The following is an 18,332-nucleotide window of genomic DNA, read 5'->3' as shown; positions in this document are numbered from 1 at the left end:
ACCAGAGGTGGCGGTAAATTACAGAGTGTTTCCGGGGTCGCTTTAGGCAAACCCTCAGCGAGAAGAGGATACATACCTTTAATAAGGGCATTTCTCTGTCTGTCCGACTGTTCTGCTCTAACTCGTTCACCTTCTTCTAGTAATTCCCTTTCTTGGGCTTTTTCGGAGGATTCCCTACTTAATTCTGCTTTTCTGAATTCTTTCTCAGTTCTTTTATGCGATTCTTTACGCCATAATTCTATGGCATCTTTCTGGGATTGTCTGGCTTTCTTTTTCCATAATGCTTCCTCTACTCTCATGATGCACTCGGCATCCCACGTTCCTGAAACAGGCCATCTATATTTCTCTTCAAGATGTTTGGTGTAGTCCACCCATAAATCTAGATACAGTATGGCATCTAAGCCATGTTTATGATACATGAAATGTCCAGGACTGTCCCTGGGAGGGACAGGAACTGATTCTTCGAGTAACCCTTTTCTGGTTTTTATCTGACGTAACTTCGAAAACAGCGGCATATTTGAACTGTACTTGAACTTGAACACAATACACAATGAACACAGTAATGAATAGCAAAACAATCATTCATACCACGACATCAAGAACATATTAATAACAGTTCGAACAGAATACTACCTGATACATTGAAAACATAATGCTTGAATTTCTCGAGAACAGACTTACTAGAATTTCTGGATGCACTGCTAAAACAGTACAGAACATACCGGTCTCCTAAAGAGACACGTCATACCGTATCCACCTAGGTGAACACGTCGGACCGGATCTGTGTACCCAAACCCGTCGGACCGGGCACAAATTAATGAACACCCGTCTAGATACCCCCAGCAACGGTACTCACCGGGAAGCAAACTGAAGGCCTCGGACTGGACTGGACTGCTACGACGTCTGGTTACTGCTACGCACTACGCATGCGCCTCGGGCTTCGGGCTTCGGTTACAGGTGGGCCTCCGGATACCTCGGACCTTGCTCTCTCGGCTTGGGCTCTGGTCGGGATGACCCGCCTTCCTCACCGCCTCGTCTGGATGCCGGACCGCAGTCTCCGTCTCCTCCGTGGGCCTGAGGGAGACTTGAAGCAGAAATATCTGCACGTGCACAGTAGGGGTCCGTCACGGCTGTAGAAGGGTCAGGGGGCCTGCGTTACATCGCCGGCGCGTGGGGAAGGGGCTCGTTCCTATTCGGGCGCCATTTTATGTGGTAAACAAATAATTAATTACCGGTACTATTTTTCTATGCATTAACTAAAACAGATAGCTCAATAAATAAGAGGCAGGATCCGTTGTATCTGAGTCAGAATGGCTTTAATCGGATGGCTCGAGCCTAAAGACCATGAAGTGGCATGCAATGGAATGGAATGGCAGCTGCCCCGTCTCATCAACATTACATAGTATATATAGTAAAACAGTACAATTTCATTGCATACAGTAGGCGTAACAAGTGACAAACGTAAGATAAGAACATATGGGCGTACAAAGAAGGCGTGCACAGGGCGTGCACGGAGACATGTGATGTAAACGTCACAGACGTGTCATAAATGGGTGGATACATGGAGGGGGCTACCTGGGCAGCTGGAACCTTTAACCTACTGGTGTGCGCAAACGGGCCATGACGTGTAACTGGGGAAAGCTGGGGGTCTGACTTCTGGCACTAGAAGAGGAGACTAAAGTCTGGGATGTCAGGACGACATGTACCTATAGCATATCTGATATCTGATGTTTGGAGAACATGTTGCTTGAATCTAAATGTCATCAGGGCAAAAGCTACTTGTCACTGAGGCTAGTGCATGCATATATTTCTTAGTGTATTGCGTGTGCTATGAATCTTCTATGGATATTAATTCAGTAATTCTTTTGCATGGAGACAGGAAGACTAGACTTATAGATGAAGATGTTTATGCGGTTCGTTAGCTTAGGAATGTGAAGCCAGGGAGCTGAACTGATAACTAGAGGCATAACATATTCTTGGCAGACAGGCAGGCAGGCCAGGCCGGGCACCGCGCTGCTTGGCAGAAAGTAAGCGAGGGGTCAGGGATGCGGGAGGGGCCGCATCGCTCCTCGGATTGGTTTCGGGAGACTTGAGACTCGAATCTGGTGTCCAGGCCCTGTGAGGCCTGAAAACGGGGACAACTTGATGACTTTAACGTGTACAATGTAAGACGTTGGCAACATAGGCCTAAAAGCCTAATTCACGTTGCTTTCAGGAGGACTGGATAACTGGCATACTAACGTTGGACACAACTATAATTGCGTCTTTAATTTGGAGAGGGGGAACATAGGCATATTGATCATGCACATATAACATATGATGGGGAACACGTAGGGACACATGACAGGGCAAAATTCAATTTTCCTCAGTGGCGGAAAAGCGGCGGACGGTCTTCCCTTCCGCCACCGTCCCCCCGCTATCGTAATATGGCGGGGGGAAAAAGGTGGCGGACGGGCAGGGATGGCGGACGGATCGCCACCGCCTGCATGGTGGTGGCGATCCGTCCGCCATCCTAATTGACCCCTTAGTCAGGAATCAGTAGACAGGACAGGACAGCAAACCGCCGACAGCGACGATCTCCCAGTCTGATCACCTCAATCATCAGAACGCGCAACGCTAACCTCTCCCACCAGGCACCTCAATTATACCCTAAAACCCAAATGTCCAACCCACACTTGTATCTAACGAAGGGTTATTCTACATTTGATTGGTTAAGGAAGGGGGTGTATTGTCACACCACTCTTGGCATGTCCATCTCACTAAATGTCCCATTGTTTTATTTATTCATCACAACAACTTCCACGCCAGCAAATATGATTCAATCCATTATCAAATGTTCTCTTCCTTCATGCGGGTTATGTAGCAAACCTTGCATAACATTTGTACTGCTTGTGCCTCTCCAGAGGAAGCGTTTCCTCCACTCAAAGAATCAAATCATGTTTTCATGCAAAGTTCTTGGCAGACATTCAGGATTCTTTGAAGGACAAAATCTCTGCGCACCTTCCCTTCGCTTTCTGACTTTATTATCATGCTTTTTCCTTTTATTCCTTTAACCCCATAACTTCATGCAGAGCAGAAAAGCATGCTTCTATGGGAGACAAACACAGGCATTATTATTCACTTATAATGCTTTTTCACTATGCACCAACCCAATGCTGCATCTATCCATGTGCAACTCGTATTATAATTACTTTCCTAGCAAACATTATTAACCTGCACTAAAGCAGCATTAGTCTTTTTACTTGTGTTTTGTCCAAAGCAATTTACGGCCTAGTTCAGTTCTTTAGTATGCACTTGCGCAGTAGCATTCTCTATCATTTTAGACGCTTTACCGCATAGGTTTTCACCGCACACTGTTGGTAAATGTTACTGAGGGTTCAATGCGAGCAGGTTTTTTTTCACGAAAACCCTGCTCCATCAACTGTGAATATAATCATGGTAGCCTGCAAGGGACAGCAGGCCTCCCTCTCTGAATTTGCATTCCCAAATAGGAAACCTTTTTTTCAGCAGAGAATGTCGATTAAAAGCACAGATGTTGGGGGAGCAGGCAGTTTTCCGAAGGTCTACTGACTGCTCACCTGAGGCCACTCGACATGATTCCCAGAGGGAAGCTGTCACACATGGATAGCTTCCCCCTTGTGAATTAATTATCATCCCAACTGGGAGTCAGTAACTTTTCAATAGTTTGCAACCGCAACTTCAGACACAAGCCATTGATACCTTTCATTAGGAATCCCAAAACAGAGAGTGGTGCCACACCCACTCCCCTCCTTTTTGAGATTCAGAATGAGTTGCAAAAGTATTTTATGAGTCTGAAAATCTCTTCTGACTATTACAATTTCTTAATTGTGGTTCACTGCCCTGAGGACACAGATCCTGCTGTGATTTTGATAATCACACACTTTGAAACCAAAAAAGAGTGCTTTACACAATGTCTGAGATTCTTTCCGCCATATTGTATGAGCATGTCTCTGCCTTCGCAAGTCTTGAGTCGTGTGTTGTTATTCGACAATTTGAAGGCAAGACTTGTACCAACATTTCATTCTAGCCATCTTTAAAGAAGCATCATTCCAGGCAAGTGAATTCACCTTGATACAAGCCCCCGCTTTCTGCTATGCCTCATATCTAGGCTACAATCCTGTCACAAATTATGAAAAAGATCCTTAACGTTTTGTGGTGCTGTCAGTTTAAGAGCTGAGTGGGAGGCCTTCTGGTGTATTGTCATCGATTGCGTTAGATTGCACTTGTTGACAGAGCGAGAGTGAGCCTCCTCTGTGACCAGATGGAGACGTCATCTGCTCACCAGTCAAGAATGGCATAAACAGCCGAAAACCAGGGAGAGATGGATGAAGATACGTGGAAAGATAAACGCAAATAAACCGCGCATTTGTTTTGTGAAAGTGCAGAAAGGAACTCAACTCGGATTTCAAAGTAGGGACCAAAACAAACATACAATGTTGGACAGGATGACAGCAATAAATGCACAATAGTCTGTCTATACAACGCATATCTGTGTGCATTAATACCCAGGTTTAACATGAAGGAGTTCTAGCTATAAACAGACTGGTGATAGGATTGCGCAAGAGCAGCAGATCTAAAAATGCAGGATTTAGGCAAGGGCATTTCATCTCTCTGAAATGTCAGGTGACAGCACACTGGAACTACCAGCTCAATTCCAACTTTTGTCAATCAATGTTCGATTGCTGCTACATTCTATTGAAAACTATTCACAGCATGCATCAACCTTTCTCGAGTTTTCAGAATCTGTGAGAAGTCACCTACTTTCATTTCACAATTAAACTTGAAAGGAACTTTTGTATTTGAGGCCACAAACAGTTAGGCATAGAAACACCTCTTTTATACTGTTAATAAGCATCTAAAAACTATCCGACCAGCTTTCTTCACTAAAGAAGTAACACTTTAAATTATTTTAATCATAAAATAAAGATTTCACATGCTTGCACCCAACCTATTGCTCAAGGATGGCGTACCCCCTACTAGGCACCTTTCTTGGTAGGGTCCTCAAAGGCCACTTCAGAGATGAAAGGGTGTTGAGATCAGCCACTGAGCTACTTCATTAAAAGAGAAGTAAATGAAAAGAGCATTGAACTCGCTCACCTGCTTCAGTATAATCATTTTAGTGCATTAAATTGAAGGACTAGATAGCCAATTAGAGTCAGTCCATCACTGAAAACCACAATCAGTCAGGTTATCTTCGGTAACATGCAGTGCTCCATATCGGTCTAAAATAAAAATAAAAATATGTTCGTCTGAATACACCAACTCATTGTTACTACATTACTGACATGCATTTTTTGTGCATTTCAGATCCAAATGTCAATACATATTTATCTCCATACCATCAGTATTCATAATAACAATAATCTCTTGCCAATTTACTGTACACATTCTGCAGTAACAGTTCTTAATATTCCAAACGCAGCAGCATTTTTCTTTAAACCTTAAAAGGATGAATCCCTAAGTGGATCGACCACATCTGAAACCCTTGGCATACAGGTTAGACACCAAACTCGTAAGTATGTGCATTATGAATAAGGCTTACAGTTTTTCGTTTCTACTGATTTTTACAGAAGAATACAGAAAGAAAACGTTCTATTCTCCTGTCTCTGTTAATGTTTGTATACAGAAAAATGTGGAAGATAGATCTTCTTTGGATGATGTGCACGACTGTCAATCACAAGTGCGAGATACAGATTGACGGTTAAGGGAGTTAGAAGACAACATTTCCTCATGAAGCGTAAATAAGTGTAGATGTACCGCTGTTTACTCTGCTCTACAGTACGAATGTTTTTAGATGACTGTATTGACATACATATATATATATATACCTTAAACCTTTTGGGGATTCAAATGTGGGTAGACATTTATCAGTTAAGTAAGTGTGGAAATATAAACATTGCAGCTTCATTTATACACTAAACGCAAAATAAAAATGGAAAATGCAAATACAAAATTGCAATAAATATATATGGCTAAATACAGATTGAAATGTCCCAAAAATAAACACCATGAAGCCGGGGTCCCAAATTATGAACTAACCTACAAGCTCTTCACCAACCAGGGCAGAAGCACAGCAGATACTGCTCACAATGCTCACAATGCTAAAACATTTTGCACCCAAATGACAATGATCTTTGTGCTCCTACGATTAGTTTTAGGCTGCAAAATAAAAATTTAAATGTTTTTCCAACTAAACTGCACTGTAGCTTTTTTTTGTGAATGTTTTCATGTCTGTGTAACAGACAACAATACTCCAGAGATTAACCTGGTGCTGACAGTATTCTTTTCAGAAGTGAAACTTTTTTCATCGTCACCCTTTGACTAAGAACAAGAGAGAGAGTGGCAGATAAGAGAGAATGAGAAAGATAGAAAAAAGTGAGAGTTAGGGGAGGAGATAGAGGGTGGTGGAAGGAAGGAGGCATGAGGTGGGATCAAGATTAGGCAGGCTTGCCATTCAGGAACCCCAGCTTTCAGCTGTGTAGACTCCTAAGACAAACCTGTATACTATGTTTAAAAAATTAATTAAGCACTGTAACCCTCCATAGTCTGTGACAGTGTGGGTAGATTTTTTTTCTATTTCCTTTCTTGTACAATATTTTTTTTCGGATTAGGTGGTAAAGGACTCTTGAGATAATCTATGAATTACATAGAGCTCCAGAAACTTCTCTGTGGTGCAACATTTTGGGCAAATTTGTTGCAGTCTTTGTAGGCTGGGAATATTGAACCTCAAATATCGATGGAACAGAATATCATTACTGCAATAATGAGGGACAAAATATCAAAAGGAACGTTTCTATAAATTTTCTGTATGTAACTAAACATAGAGGACCTTGGTGATATTTATATATTTTCAAGGTACATAAATATAAAGTTAAGAGTAGGAAATCTTTATCTCCCTCTGTGCACTTACCACTTAATAGTTTATCAAGTCAAGTTTATTTCACGTTTATTTGGACCGTTGGTCCACAAACAATACATGTCGATAAAAGGTTCATCCAACAAGTTAAACAAAGCATTTCATTAGCACACATAAAACCTACTAAAACATATTTAATCTAAAAACTCACAATTATCTGATCTAAAAATAGCTATTTGTTAAAACTCGTTAAAAAGATATAAAACTGCCTTCACTTTTTGCATATATTTCCCCATAGCCACAGCAATATCTAAGTGGGCCATTTCTGTCATCAGTGTCACGGCCTGGGTCCTAGTTTTAATCTCATATTTCGTAAAAATTGGTTTTAAAAATGTAATACGTAAGTCCAAAAATTTCAGGCAATCAAATAAGATGTGCAGCATATCACATTTGGACCCCAAAGATCAAAAGCAGAATTGTTCATATAACAAGGGTTTACCCCAATTCTTACCCTCCGAACCTCATTTCGTAATTTGCGGTCCGGTAACTTATCAGTGTAGGGGAAACATTGATCATTATTCCATGCGTCAATCATAAAACAGATCGAAGTTTTACTAGCAAGATAGTTTTTGTCCTGCGCTTGCGATAATTCCTTCCCCGTCGACCTAAGTAACTTTTTATCAATATTAGCCACGGAGACAGTAGGGCCTAAATTACCACTCATCTTCTTGCATAACTTTGTTAATTTCCCCCTGATCTCTCTTGCCCATTTTAGTTCACTGTCCTGAATTTCATCTTTGCACCATTGTGAAATTTTAGTAATTGTGCCTATTTCTAGGCGTTGCCAAAATCGCAAGAGAGCCATACCAACTTGCGTACCCCATGAAGTCAGGCCTAGTTCCATTCTTACTGCCTGAACCATTGCTGACCGGGGGAGCATAAATAACTTTTTTAGGTTTTTACCTTCTTCCACATCCCAGTTTTCCTTACCACTTAGGAACAGCAATTCAGCGTCATACAAAAATTGCGGGGGTACAATAGCAGCATAAGCTTTTAGCACTGGATTGTCAGTCATAGCACCATAGGCTTTGTTAAACAATATCAGACCGCTAATCGAGGCAGAGGTTCTTAATTTAGATGCCTCTAAGTGGGTATTCCATTTCAGATTCTGCTCGAACCATAACCCCAAATATCTATACTCTGTTACTGATTCCACTTTTTGTGACCCGATCCACCATGAAAACTCAGTTTTCCTCCGGCCAAAGCTCAAAGTTTTAGTCTTGTCCATATTTATCACAAGTTTTTTCCTTAAACAGTAGTCATTAAATACATTTAGTTTCCTTTGCAAGCCAACCTCGGTCTGGTCCATAATCACCAGATCATCAGCATAGAGTAAACATGCTATCTGCTTGCCATTTTGTTTCGGGCTTGCCCCAATTGTATTCCCCAACATTGATGGTAGGTCAGCTAGGAACAGGGAGAACAACAGGGGAGCTAACACGCATCCCTGACGCAGACCATTTCCAATTTTTATTTTCCCTGATAGACTACCATCTAAGTCTAAAATTATCTGTGCCCAGTTTTTAGTATGGAGCATTTGTAGCAGCCGCAGTATATCATTAGGTATTCCCTGACATATAGGACCTTGGTGATATTTATATATTTTCAAGGTACATAAATATAAAGTTAAGAGTAGGAAATCTTTATCTCCCTCTGTGCACTTACCACTTAATATTTTGTGACTTGACATTGTGGTAACAATAGGCTATGTCCCATTGATATTTGGGATGCGATATTCCCTACTACAATTATTGTAGTCGATCCCTGCGTGCCCTCTCTCCACGTCTTTCTTTGAGCATCACATTTGATGTATTTTATTATAGGTTTTATTCCACAAAAGCAAAGTGCAATTTACTAAATAAATATAGGGCTGAAAGTGATCCTTTAAAGGTGGGCACCATATGAAGCTATATAGTGACACATAAGGAGACGTAGATACAAATGGGCAGACAGACCAGCTAGCAGGCACGCACCAGAAATTATTTCTCTCTCTCTCTCTCACACACAAAGACACGCACCATTTAAGCAGGCATGCAGAGATAGCCAACGCGAAAGAAGACCATTGCACCACTTACAAATGGGCAAGTATAGGCCATTAAATCAATTCACATAGACCCATAAAACGGACCAATACTGACATACAAGGCTTGCCTTGCTGGCATTCCACATTTCCAAAAAAGCCAGACCTTTTCTGGCCTTAACCTCATTACAAACATCCTCAAATCTACCTTTCCACTTTGTAGATACATGTAGCCAATGTCATCTGCAGTGGAGAGTTTTCTTCTGAATGTATGCAGGTGACTATCAGTTACACATCAGTTGTGCAACTGAACAGGTCGTCTGTTACCTTAAAATGTCATATGAAAGGGATTAGACTGATGTGAGATCCTTCTGGCCAGATTGTCAATAATCAAGCTAAGCTTTGTCTCAGATAACAAACATTTTCCAATACCTTTCTTTTGAAATAATTATTTATGAGAAAAGGGATGGATTTAAAGATCAATATATTCATAATTCACAAAAGGTACATGGGTTTGGAAAGAGGGTGGTGAGAACTTCGAGGAGCTCTCTTACTGATAATGTTTAAGTAATTTAAGTGTAAGTAGGGTAACACTAAACAAATGTTATTCAGCAATTGTTATGCCAAAACGAATTAGCAACACTCCTGGAGATTCAGAGTGTTAAAGGAAGGTATGAATCGAGATAAAGTGAATCAACATGTCAGGGAAGAAGTGTTGAAGCTAGGCACGTAGGGATATGTATGCATTTCTAAACTTAGTCATCTAATCTAAAGTGTTTTAACATAGCAGGTTGTGGAGGTTTCATAGAATATCTGTATTCTGGTTTTTAATGGGTCTTTGCAGCATGTGCATGCACAGTGAGGCTCAAGACAGTTTGCACATAATTACTGGTGATACCAATTGAATTCAACCTTCAGACCAGGATCTCCATAGATACTGAACAACAGTTCCCTTTGTATTCTACAACAAGAGGACACCACACATGTTCCTAACAAAATAAAAGGTCGTAGAATTACAAAACCAAGAAAGACACAAGTCGAAAATAAATAAAAACAAACACAACAAATAATTTGACTACATATTGGTACTTAAGCTAAATATAATTAATCAAGAAAATAAACTTCACGGTTTGAATGGCATAAATCTGCTGAATGATACATCTGGAGGCAGAGGAACATGGCGGCCGCCACTTGAACGGCCGCAGGCGTACCTCCTGAGGCTTTTAATGGTGGGGGACCCCAAGGCTCCGATTACCTCTCTTAACGTCTCCTACGCCCTACCATTACCTGGAAGTTATATCCTTTTTAAATCGGATTTTGGATTAATTACCTTTGTGGTGTTGTGCTGTTTTACACACTGAGCCGCAGCTGCGGCGCTCTAGCGTGGTTCTGCATGGTTGTTGCAGGCGGGGGCCCACCCTCACTGATCCAGGCAGAGGCAGGGTCTGTGGCGGTTGACGCTCTAGCCTTCCCAGCTCCCTCCGGTTGTGGTAACGTCGGTATCAGTGAGCTCAGTCCGGTCACACGGAGCTCTGGTTGGAGGATGGAGATAGCAGCAAGCAAGTAAAATCGGTGCGAGCTTCTCCCCCTGCTGGCGTGTGGTGTACGAGGAAGAGCGTAGAGGTTGGAAGTTTCTGTTTTTTCCTCAGAGCAGGTAGGGGAGGCCGGGGCCCGACGCATCGCCTTAGGGAGGACTTCCATGGTGGTTAATCCTCTTGAATGCTCCTCTTCAGTGGAAAAACTATAGCAGATAAGCTACATAGCAGCACTCTACACTTGATTTTCATAAAGGAGAGACTGTCTATTAAAGAGAGAAATATTCTCTGTAAGGTTTCTCCGTACTGTATGGAGAGGGGTGCTTCTCTTCAAGAGGGAACATCTCCCCCTAAGCTGACCAGATACTCACTGCGGGCAAGGGAAGCTGATTTGGCATCAAATAATTTGATAACGCATCCTATTTTACCACAGCGAGTATCTCCCCCAGTGGCAGAAGTAAAAACCTCGGCAAAACAGAGAAAACAGGCAGGGGGTTCTGGGTTATTAGTAACCCCAGCGAAACCCAAATCCCAAAGATGCAAGGCAAAAGCGCGGGACAATAAAGCTGCTTCTACCAGATCTAAAATTACTCCGTCACTGAAAACCTTTTATCAGGTCATATCCCTTTCCTCAATGAAAGTGCCATTTCTGCTTTCTCTTCAATCTGGCATAGAGGGGACATTTGCACCCATATCTGATTCTAATTCAGAGTTTACTTCTGTTCCCACTGAGGTCCTTGAACCATCCTTGGCTCCTTTGTTCACATCTGAGGTTTTAATAACGGAGACATTAAGGGCTAGCCTCTCTGAACATCAAGGACATAATGGTACTCAGGAAAAAAACGCTCTGCTGAACACCAACGATCTAACGGAACCTGTTGAGGGCATTGTAATATCTACTCCGGAGCTGGAGGAGCATCCGGCCATCACCCTTTCAAACAGATATTCAGTACTCGGTCTACAGAAGGGGCCTGATAAAAAATTTGTTTCAGACCAGAGGATGGATTTGGGAGGTGGGTGGGCCTTAGAGGAGGGGATAGGGATAGGTGATGACAGACGAAAATCCCCTGAGAAGGTCGGGTTAAAGTCGATAGAGGAGCCATGTAAGGGGCAGAAGGAAGATCCCAGTAGTCTTAATGGCTCCAATGTCCCGAATAGTAAAAACGCCTCGTCCCCTCTCCCGATAATTCTGAGTTCCTCTGCTCCAAACTCTCACTCCTTGGCAGACATTCTCCTAGCCCTGAAAGATGAGATGGCGAGCAGATTCACTGTTTCAGAAGCAAATCAAGCGGAGTTGGCGAATAGGTTTTCAGTCTCTGAGGCAAACTAGGCGGTTATTCGTTCTTCTTGCGAGATTCTTGCAAACAAGCTAGAAGATGTCATCGCAAGGACTGAGGCAATCGAAGAGAAAATCCCTAAGATGAAGAATGCTATGGAGTCTACCTCTTTTCAGCTGGAGAAATTAGCAATTCAAAACAAGGAGCTTAAGGATGATATTGAAAGATTGGAGAACCACTCAAGAGAAAACAATCTGAAATTTATAAAAATCCCTGAAGCAATGGCAGGAGAAGATATAAAGGGGTTTCTGATCTCATTATTGAAGGGCACGGTTCCTAAGAGTTTTCCTAATGTGGACTTAATACATGAAATTCAGAGGGTTCACAGAGACCCATTTAAAAGGAATCCGGGCAGACAAAAACCACGGAAAATCCTGGTTAATTTCTTATCATACTCCACCAAAGAACAGATTCTTTCCACTGCCCTAAAAGAAGGTGTTATATCCTCTCCTTTATCAGATTTATCTCCTTTCTCTTTCTCCATCAGATCTGACATTTCCCACATAACGGCGGTGAGGCAGTAGGAACTGGGTAAAAGACTGGCTGAATTAAACAGCTTAGGGGAAAAGGCCCAATTGAGGTACCCTGCCACGATGCGAGTCATGTGGAATAACCATATGCATATGATCAGATTCACCAGTGAAGTAGATACTCTAATAGCAAAAATCCAACATGAGAAACAGGGTAGGGTAGAGAAGTTTAGGTCTCCTTAAGAAGGAAGCTTTCCACCACCAACTATAGTAATTTCCTTGGTGATCTTTATAGCCTTGAGAGAGATGTGTCCAAATAGGCTTTTGCCTATTGGAAGGTAGGGTTCCTCAGGGTGGTTGGGGCACTAGGGGCCACGGGGGTGTGGGTTGGCGGGGGTAGGGGTGGGGGGTGGAGGAGCACAGGGTGTGGGGCACAGGTTGGGGGCAAAATAGGTTAAAAATATTCCTCATCTCACAGGTTAAGCAAAACAGACTTTCTTTTTCTTGGTTTAAGCAGAGTATTCCTCCAAGACCTCGGTAAAAGGTTTTAAGCTGTGGAAAGGTAAAATGAAGGGGGGCCAGAATATTCAATTTATTTCCTGGAACCTGAATAGTCTGAGATGTCCTAGGAGGCAAAGATTGACCTTTAACTTTTTAGAGCTGTCTCCTGCCCAGGTATGTTTGCTGCAAGAAACTCATTTAAAAATCCCATGGATACAATGTTACTGCCACTCCCAGCAATCATCAAACATTCGTCGGGTAGCAATTCTGGTGAAGAAAGGAATTACTTGCACAATAAAATCAGCCCAGACAGACCAAACAGGTAGATGGATCATCGCTCAGCTAGACTTTGAGGGGGAAGTGATGACTTGTTCATCTTATTATGGCCCTAATATAGATGACCCATCCTTTCTGGTCAAACTTCAGGACAATTAAATTATGGTAAATCCACCCCTAATTATAGGAGGGGATTTTAATGTTCGACTTGATCCAGTAAAGGATAGATCTAATGCGAGTCATGTTATAGGGTCCCCGCAGTCTCGTAGGGTTATGAAAAACGTACCTTCTAATATTAATCTAGTAGACCTATGGAGAGCTAAGATGGGGAGTGTAGATGGGTTTACATTTCACTGTAAGAAAAATCATCATTCCTCTAGAAAAGAATATGTCCTGATAAATAGAGAGAACGCAGATAATGTTGTCAGTATATCCATACTTCCGAGCCATCTTTCGGACCATGCTCCCCTTTTGTTCCTATATTCAGTGAATAATATCTCGGTACAATCAAGGTGGACTTTGAATAGGACAATGTTATCCGATGCTGGAATTATACAGGCAATTAAAAAGTGTCCTCTGGAATTCTTCTCCTTCAATGTAGGCTCTACCTCAATAGAGGTTGTGTGGGATCCCTATTTGAGAGGGATCCTACGTAGCCTAATAAGTTCAAAGAATAAGAGCAACGCCTTAGAATTACAGACTTTGGAGGGCAGAATCTCTATTCTTGAAGGGGAAAGGAGCCAGACTGCTCAGGAGAGTTTAGAAAATTGGTGCAGATAGAGGAGAGACTTGAGGAGGTTAGGCGGGACCTTATGACCCTCCTGGATTTGAAATGTAAGGCCCAATGGCAAGTTCACAATATGGAAAACTTTGAGTATGGGGAAAGAGCTGGTGCCATATTGGCCTGGAAGGCAAGGATAGATCGGGCAAAAAATACCATCAATAAACTCATCATTGATAGTGCTGGCACCAAATCCAGCAAGCCCTCAGAAATGCAGAACTGCCTTTTGTCCCTCTTTTCGAATCTCTACATGGAGAATATTGATCCTTCACAAGAATCAATAAGTTTGTGGCTAGGGGATAAGGCTATTCCTGCTCTTACAAATTCTGCCAGAGCTCTTTTAGATTCACCCATATCCATGGAGGAGAATAGGGAGCAAATAAAGAGGGCCAAAAACAAGAAGGCAGCGGGTCTTGATGCTCTCCCTAATGAATTCTATAAAGTATTAATTGACAAACTTTTGCCTACGCTGCTCACCCTATTTAATCTGGTCTACTGCTCCGCAGGGGTGATCCCCAGATCTTGAAAGGAGGCCACGATTGTCTTAATCTTGAAGCCTGGCAAGGACCCCTTGATGGCCGATTCCTACCGTCCAATCTCCCTGCTGAATGCTGATTACAAAATCTTTATGAGTATTTTGGCAGGGAGATTGGCAAAACTGGCACCAAGCCTAATTAATACTGACCAGAAAGGTTTTATGGTTGTGGGAGTCATTCAGGAACAATCTCAGTTACTCATCGGCACTACAATCTTGCTGAAACTAGAGGGGATCCCTTGGCAGTAGTAGCCTTAGATGCCGCTAAGGCATTCGATCGGGTGTGTTGGAAATATCTTTGGGTGGTGGTGAAGGTCATGGGTATGGGTCCAATCTTTGTGCAGACTTTAAAGAACTGTTATTCTGGGGCTTCAGCGAAGATCCTGTTAAATGGCTCCCTGACTCCAATCGTTGCAATCCAGAGAGGGACAAGACAGGGGTGTCCACTTTCTCCCCTTCTGTTAAATATGTATATTGAGCCCCTTGGGCAGGCGATAAGGCTGGATAACATTATAAGCCCTTTTAAATCGCAAAATTATGAGTGTAAAATCGCCCTATATGCGAACGATGTTATAATCTATACCGCTGACCCTGACATTTCCATTCCGCGTCTTGAAACCTTGTTGATGGAGTTTGGAATGATTTCTGGATATCTCCCCAACTCGGCTAAAACCGAGGTCATGTGTTGGAATACAGTGTACTGTCAAGGCCCCATTAGTAGAGAATTTAGATATCTAGGAATTAATATAGTTAAGGATTTGAATAAAATTCCCCTGAGAAAAAATAGAAAAAGACATTGACTTTCTCTTTGCTAGGTGGATAAACCTCCCTTTGACGATCTATGGGAGGGTCAACTTGGTAAAAATTTCGGTATTACCTAAATTGACTTTCCTTTTTAGTGCGGTGCCTCTCATTTTCACACAGAAAAATATTAGTAAGATCCAGGGCAAAATTGGTAGTTTTATATGGGGTCAAAAAAGTGCTAGGCTATACTGTTAAAAACTAAGAAGGAAACTTTTAAAAGGCGGCTTGGCACTTTCTGATATTAATTGGTACCTACTGGCTTTCCAATTTAAGGGCATAAGGATGCTGTTGGCTACTCCGGAGGAAACTACTTGGGGTAGACTTTTCGGTGAATTGGCCTTAGTACAGGGGGGCAGTGGCAAGTGGGGTTTCTATACAAATTCGGGGCACCCAGATTTTTCAAGTGTGTGCGTCTTAAGGTTTTGAAAGCAGCCTTGTTGACTTGGCACAAATTAAGAGGTATTTGGGGTATAGGCTATTTCTCCCCTTTTGCACTAATCTGGGATTCCCCGGGGACCCCCCCCCCTGCCTGGGCGACAGCTTGGCAATCCCATTTAGAAGAGCAGGTTTGGAGAGGTGGTCGGATCTGGTGGACTCAGAGGGGATTCTCCCTTGGGAGATACTGCTAGATCAGATTGGCCCCTCTTTTTCTAGGTTTAAGTACCTCCAGTTAAAATCATGGTATGAGACGGAAGCTCGAGAAACAGCAGGCAACTGGGAACTTGAGCAGTTATTTCAAGACGCTCACCCTAGAAAGAAATAAATATCTTTGTGGAACTTAAGCCTATTAGAAGCAGAAGATCAAGGGGTCCCCTTTCAGTCATCGGTATGGAACTCCTCCACACTAGTCCATGAGATAGAGAGAGTCTTAAGGTTTTGAAAGCAGCCTTGTTGACTTGGCACAAATTAAGAGGTCAGATCAGAGTGGCAGCCACTTGTTTCACCATACTCAAGTGGCTCAAGAAAATCAGGTGGATGCTCCCCCAGAACACACTAAAAACAGTAGTCCAAGCTCTAATTACATCTAGACTGGACTACGGCAACATCTTATATCTGGGGGCTTGCAAAGAAGTTACTAAGAAACTTCAAACAGTGCAAAACGAAGCAGTGAGGCTGATATGCATGATACCAAAAAAAGCACCAACTTCATCTGGTCTTCGGAGTCTCCATTGGCTCCGTATCGAACAACAAGCAACATTTAAAGCTCTATGTTTCATGCATAGAATCAAGTCTGGCAAGGCCCCAGCCTATCTCAGCTCTCTTGTCCATCAATATGTCCCTCCAAGAACCCTCCGTTCCTCAACCCAACACAAGTTCCAGATACCCAGGATCAAACGAGTTAGACAGGGTGGTCGCTCTTTCTCCTATCTGGCCCCCTCCCTATGGAACTCCCTTCCAATTCAGCTCCGCACGACCGATTGTTACCTTCAATTTCGTAAGAACCTAAAAACATGGTTGTTCAACCAATAATTTCGTTATCAACAGCTCACTAGCCCCCTTTTTGTTTATACGCTCATTTTGTCCTCAGCACCGGGAGACCTTAGGGTAGCTGTGCGCTCTATAAAAATAAATATAATAATAATAATAATAATAATAAGAGGTATTTGGGGTATAGGCTATTTCTCCCCTTTTGCACTAAACTGGGATACCCCCCCACCCCCCTGCCTGGGCGACAGCTTGGCAATCCCGTTTATAAGAGCAGGTTTGGAGAGGTGGTCGGATCTGGTGGACTCAGAGGGGATTCTTCCTTGGGAGATACTGCTAGATCAGATTGGCCCCTCTTTTTCTAGGTTTAAGTACCTCCAGTTAAAATCATGGTATGAGACGGAAGCTCGGGAAACAGCAGGCAACTGGGAACTTGAGCAGTTATTTCAAGACGCTCGCCCTAGGAAGAAATAAATATCTTTGTGGTACTTAAGCTTATTAGAAGCAGAAGATCAAGGGGTCCCCTTTCAGTCATCGGTATGGAACTCCTCCACACTAGCCCATGAGATAGAGAGCTATTTTGAAACCTCCCTCAGGCTACTGTATAAATCTATAAAGCCCGCTAGGCTAAAGAAAAATCACTTTTTTGTATTAAACAGGCTTTACTACACCCTGGCCAAAATAGCCACATTTGCACCTGTCCCTGCTCCAGTATGTCCGAGGTGTTCTTTCAGTAAGGCAGGCGATATTCACATGTTCCTTGAATGTGTGGAACTAGCCCTATTCTGAAAAAATGTGGGGGACTCCTTGATAGCCATTTTTCAAACACATTTAGAGATCGATCTTCACCTGGTGATTTTTGGTATAAATAGCCATGCAAAAAGGTCGCTGTTATAGCACCATATGGGCCTGCTTCTTTACCGTGTGATTCTAGCAAGGAGGGAGATCTGTATTAAATGGAAAGATCTGGCGCCCCCCCCCCCCCCACTAGTGAAATCTGGCTGAAAGCGGCACTGCGCATGGCTAGTTTAGACCAAGAGGGTATATTGGAATCCAAGGACAACATCTGGTTCCCCCTGTTAATCTGGGGTCGCCGCCTGCGCTTGATAACTTGATAACCTTTTAAGAACCCTGGTTTATGGGTTCGTCAAATGACTACACCAGTCCTCGAGATCGAGAGGAAGGCCATGGGGGGCCAGACTAATGCAGTGATTCGAGAGGGGCGCCCAGTTAGTATAAGTTGACTTGTTAAACCTGCCTCAGTCTTTGGTGAGATGAGGAACTTAGAAAGACATAAGTAAAAATTAATAAAAACAAACATAACAAATAATTTGACTACAGATTGGTACTTAAGCTAAATATAATTAATCAAGAAAATAAACTTCACGATCATGGTTTGAATGGCAGAATTCTGGTGAATGCACTGCAATGCATCTATGCTACTTTACCATTCCAATAACCCTCTGAACTTTCAGCAAGTAACGGTTTTGCACTAGGAGCTCTCTTTACATTACTTTTCTACAATTATATTTCTATCACATACAGCCCCATTGTCCATGCCAACAGATTTGTTCAGTTTGACACCATTGACAAGCTATACCACAGATTTCTCAAAAACCCAGAAAGACTCTCAGACTCTTTCACACATTTAAACCCACATGCATACTACCTCTCCTATTTTCTTTACCTTATCTAGACTCTCTAAACCTGA

This window comes from Lissotriton helveticus, chromosome 4_1, assembly GCF_964261635.1.
Source record: "Lissotriton helveticus chromosome 4_1, aLisHel1.1, whole genome shotgun sequence".
NCBI classification, from domain to species: Eukaryota; Metazoa; Chordata; class Amphibia; order Caudata; family Salamandridae; genus Lissotriton; species Lissotriton helveticus.
The sequence above is the reverse complement of the archived record's forward strand: the minus strand, read 5'-3'. Positions refer to the sequence as shown.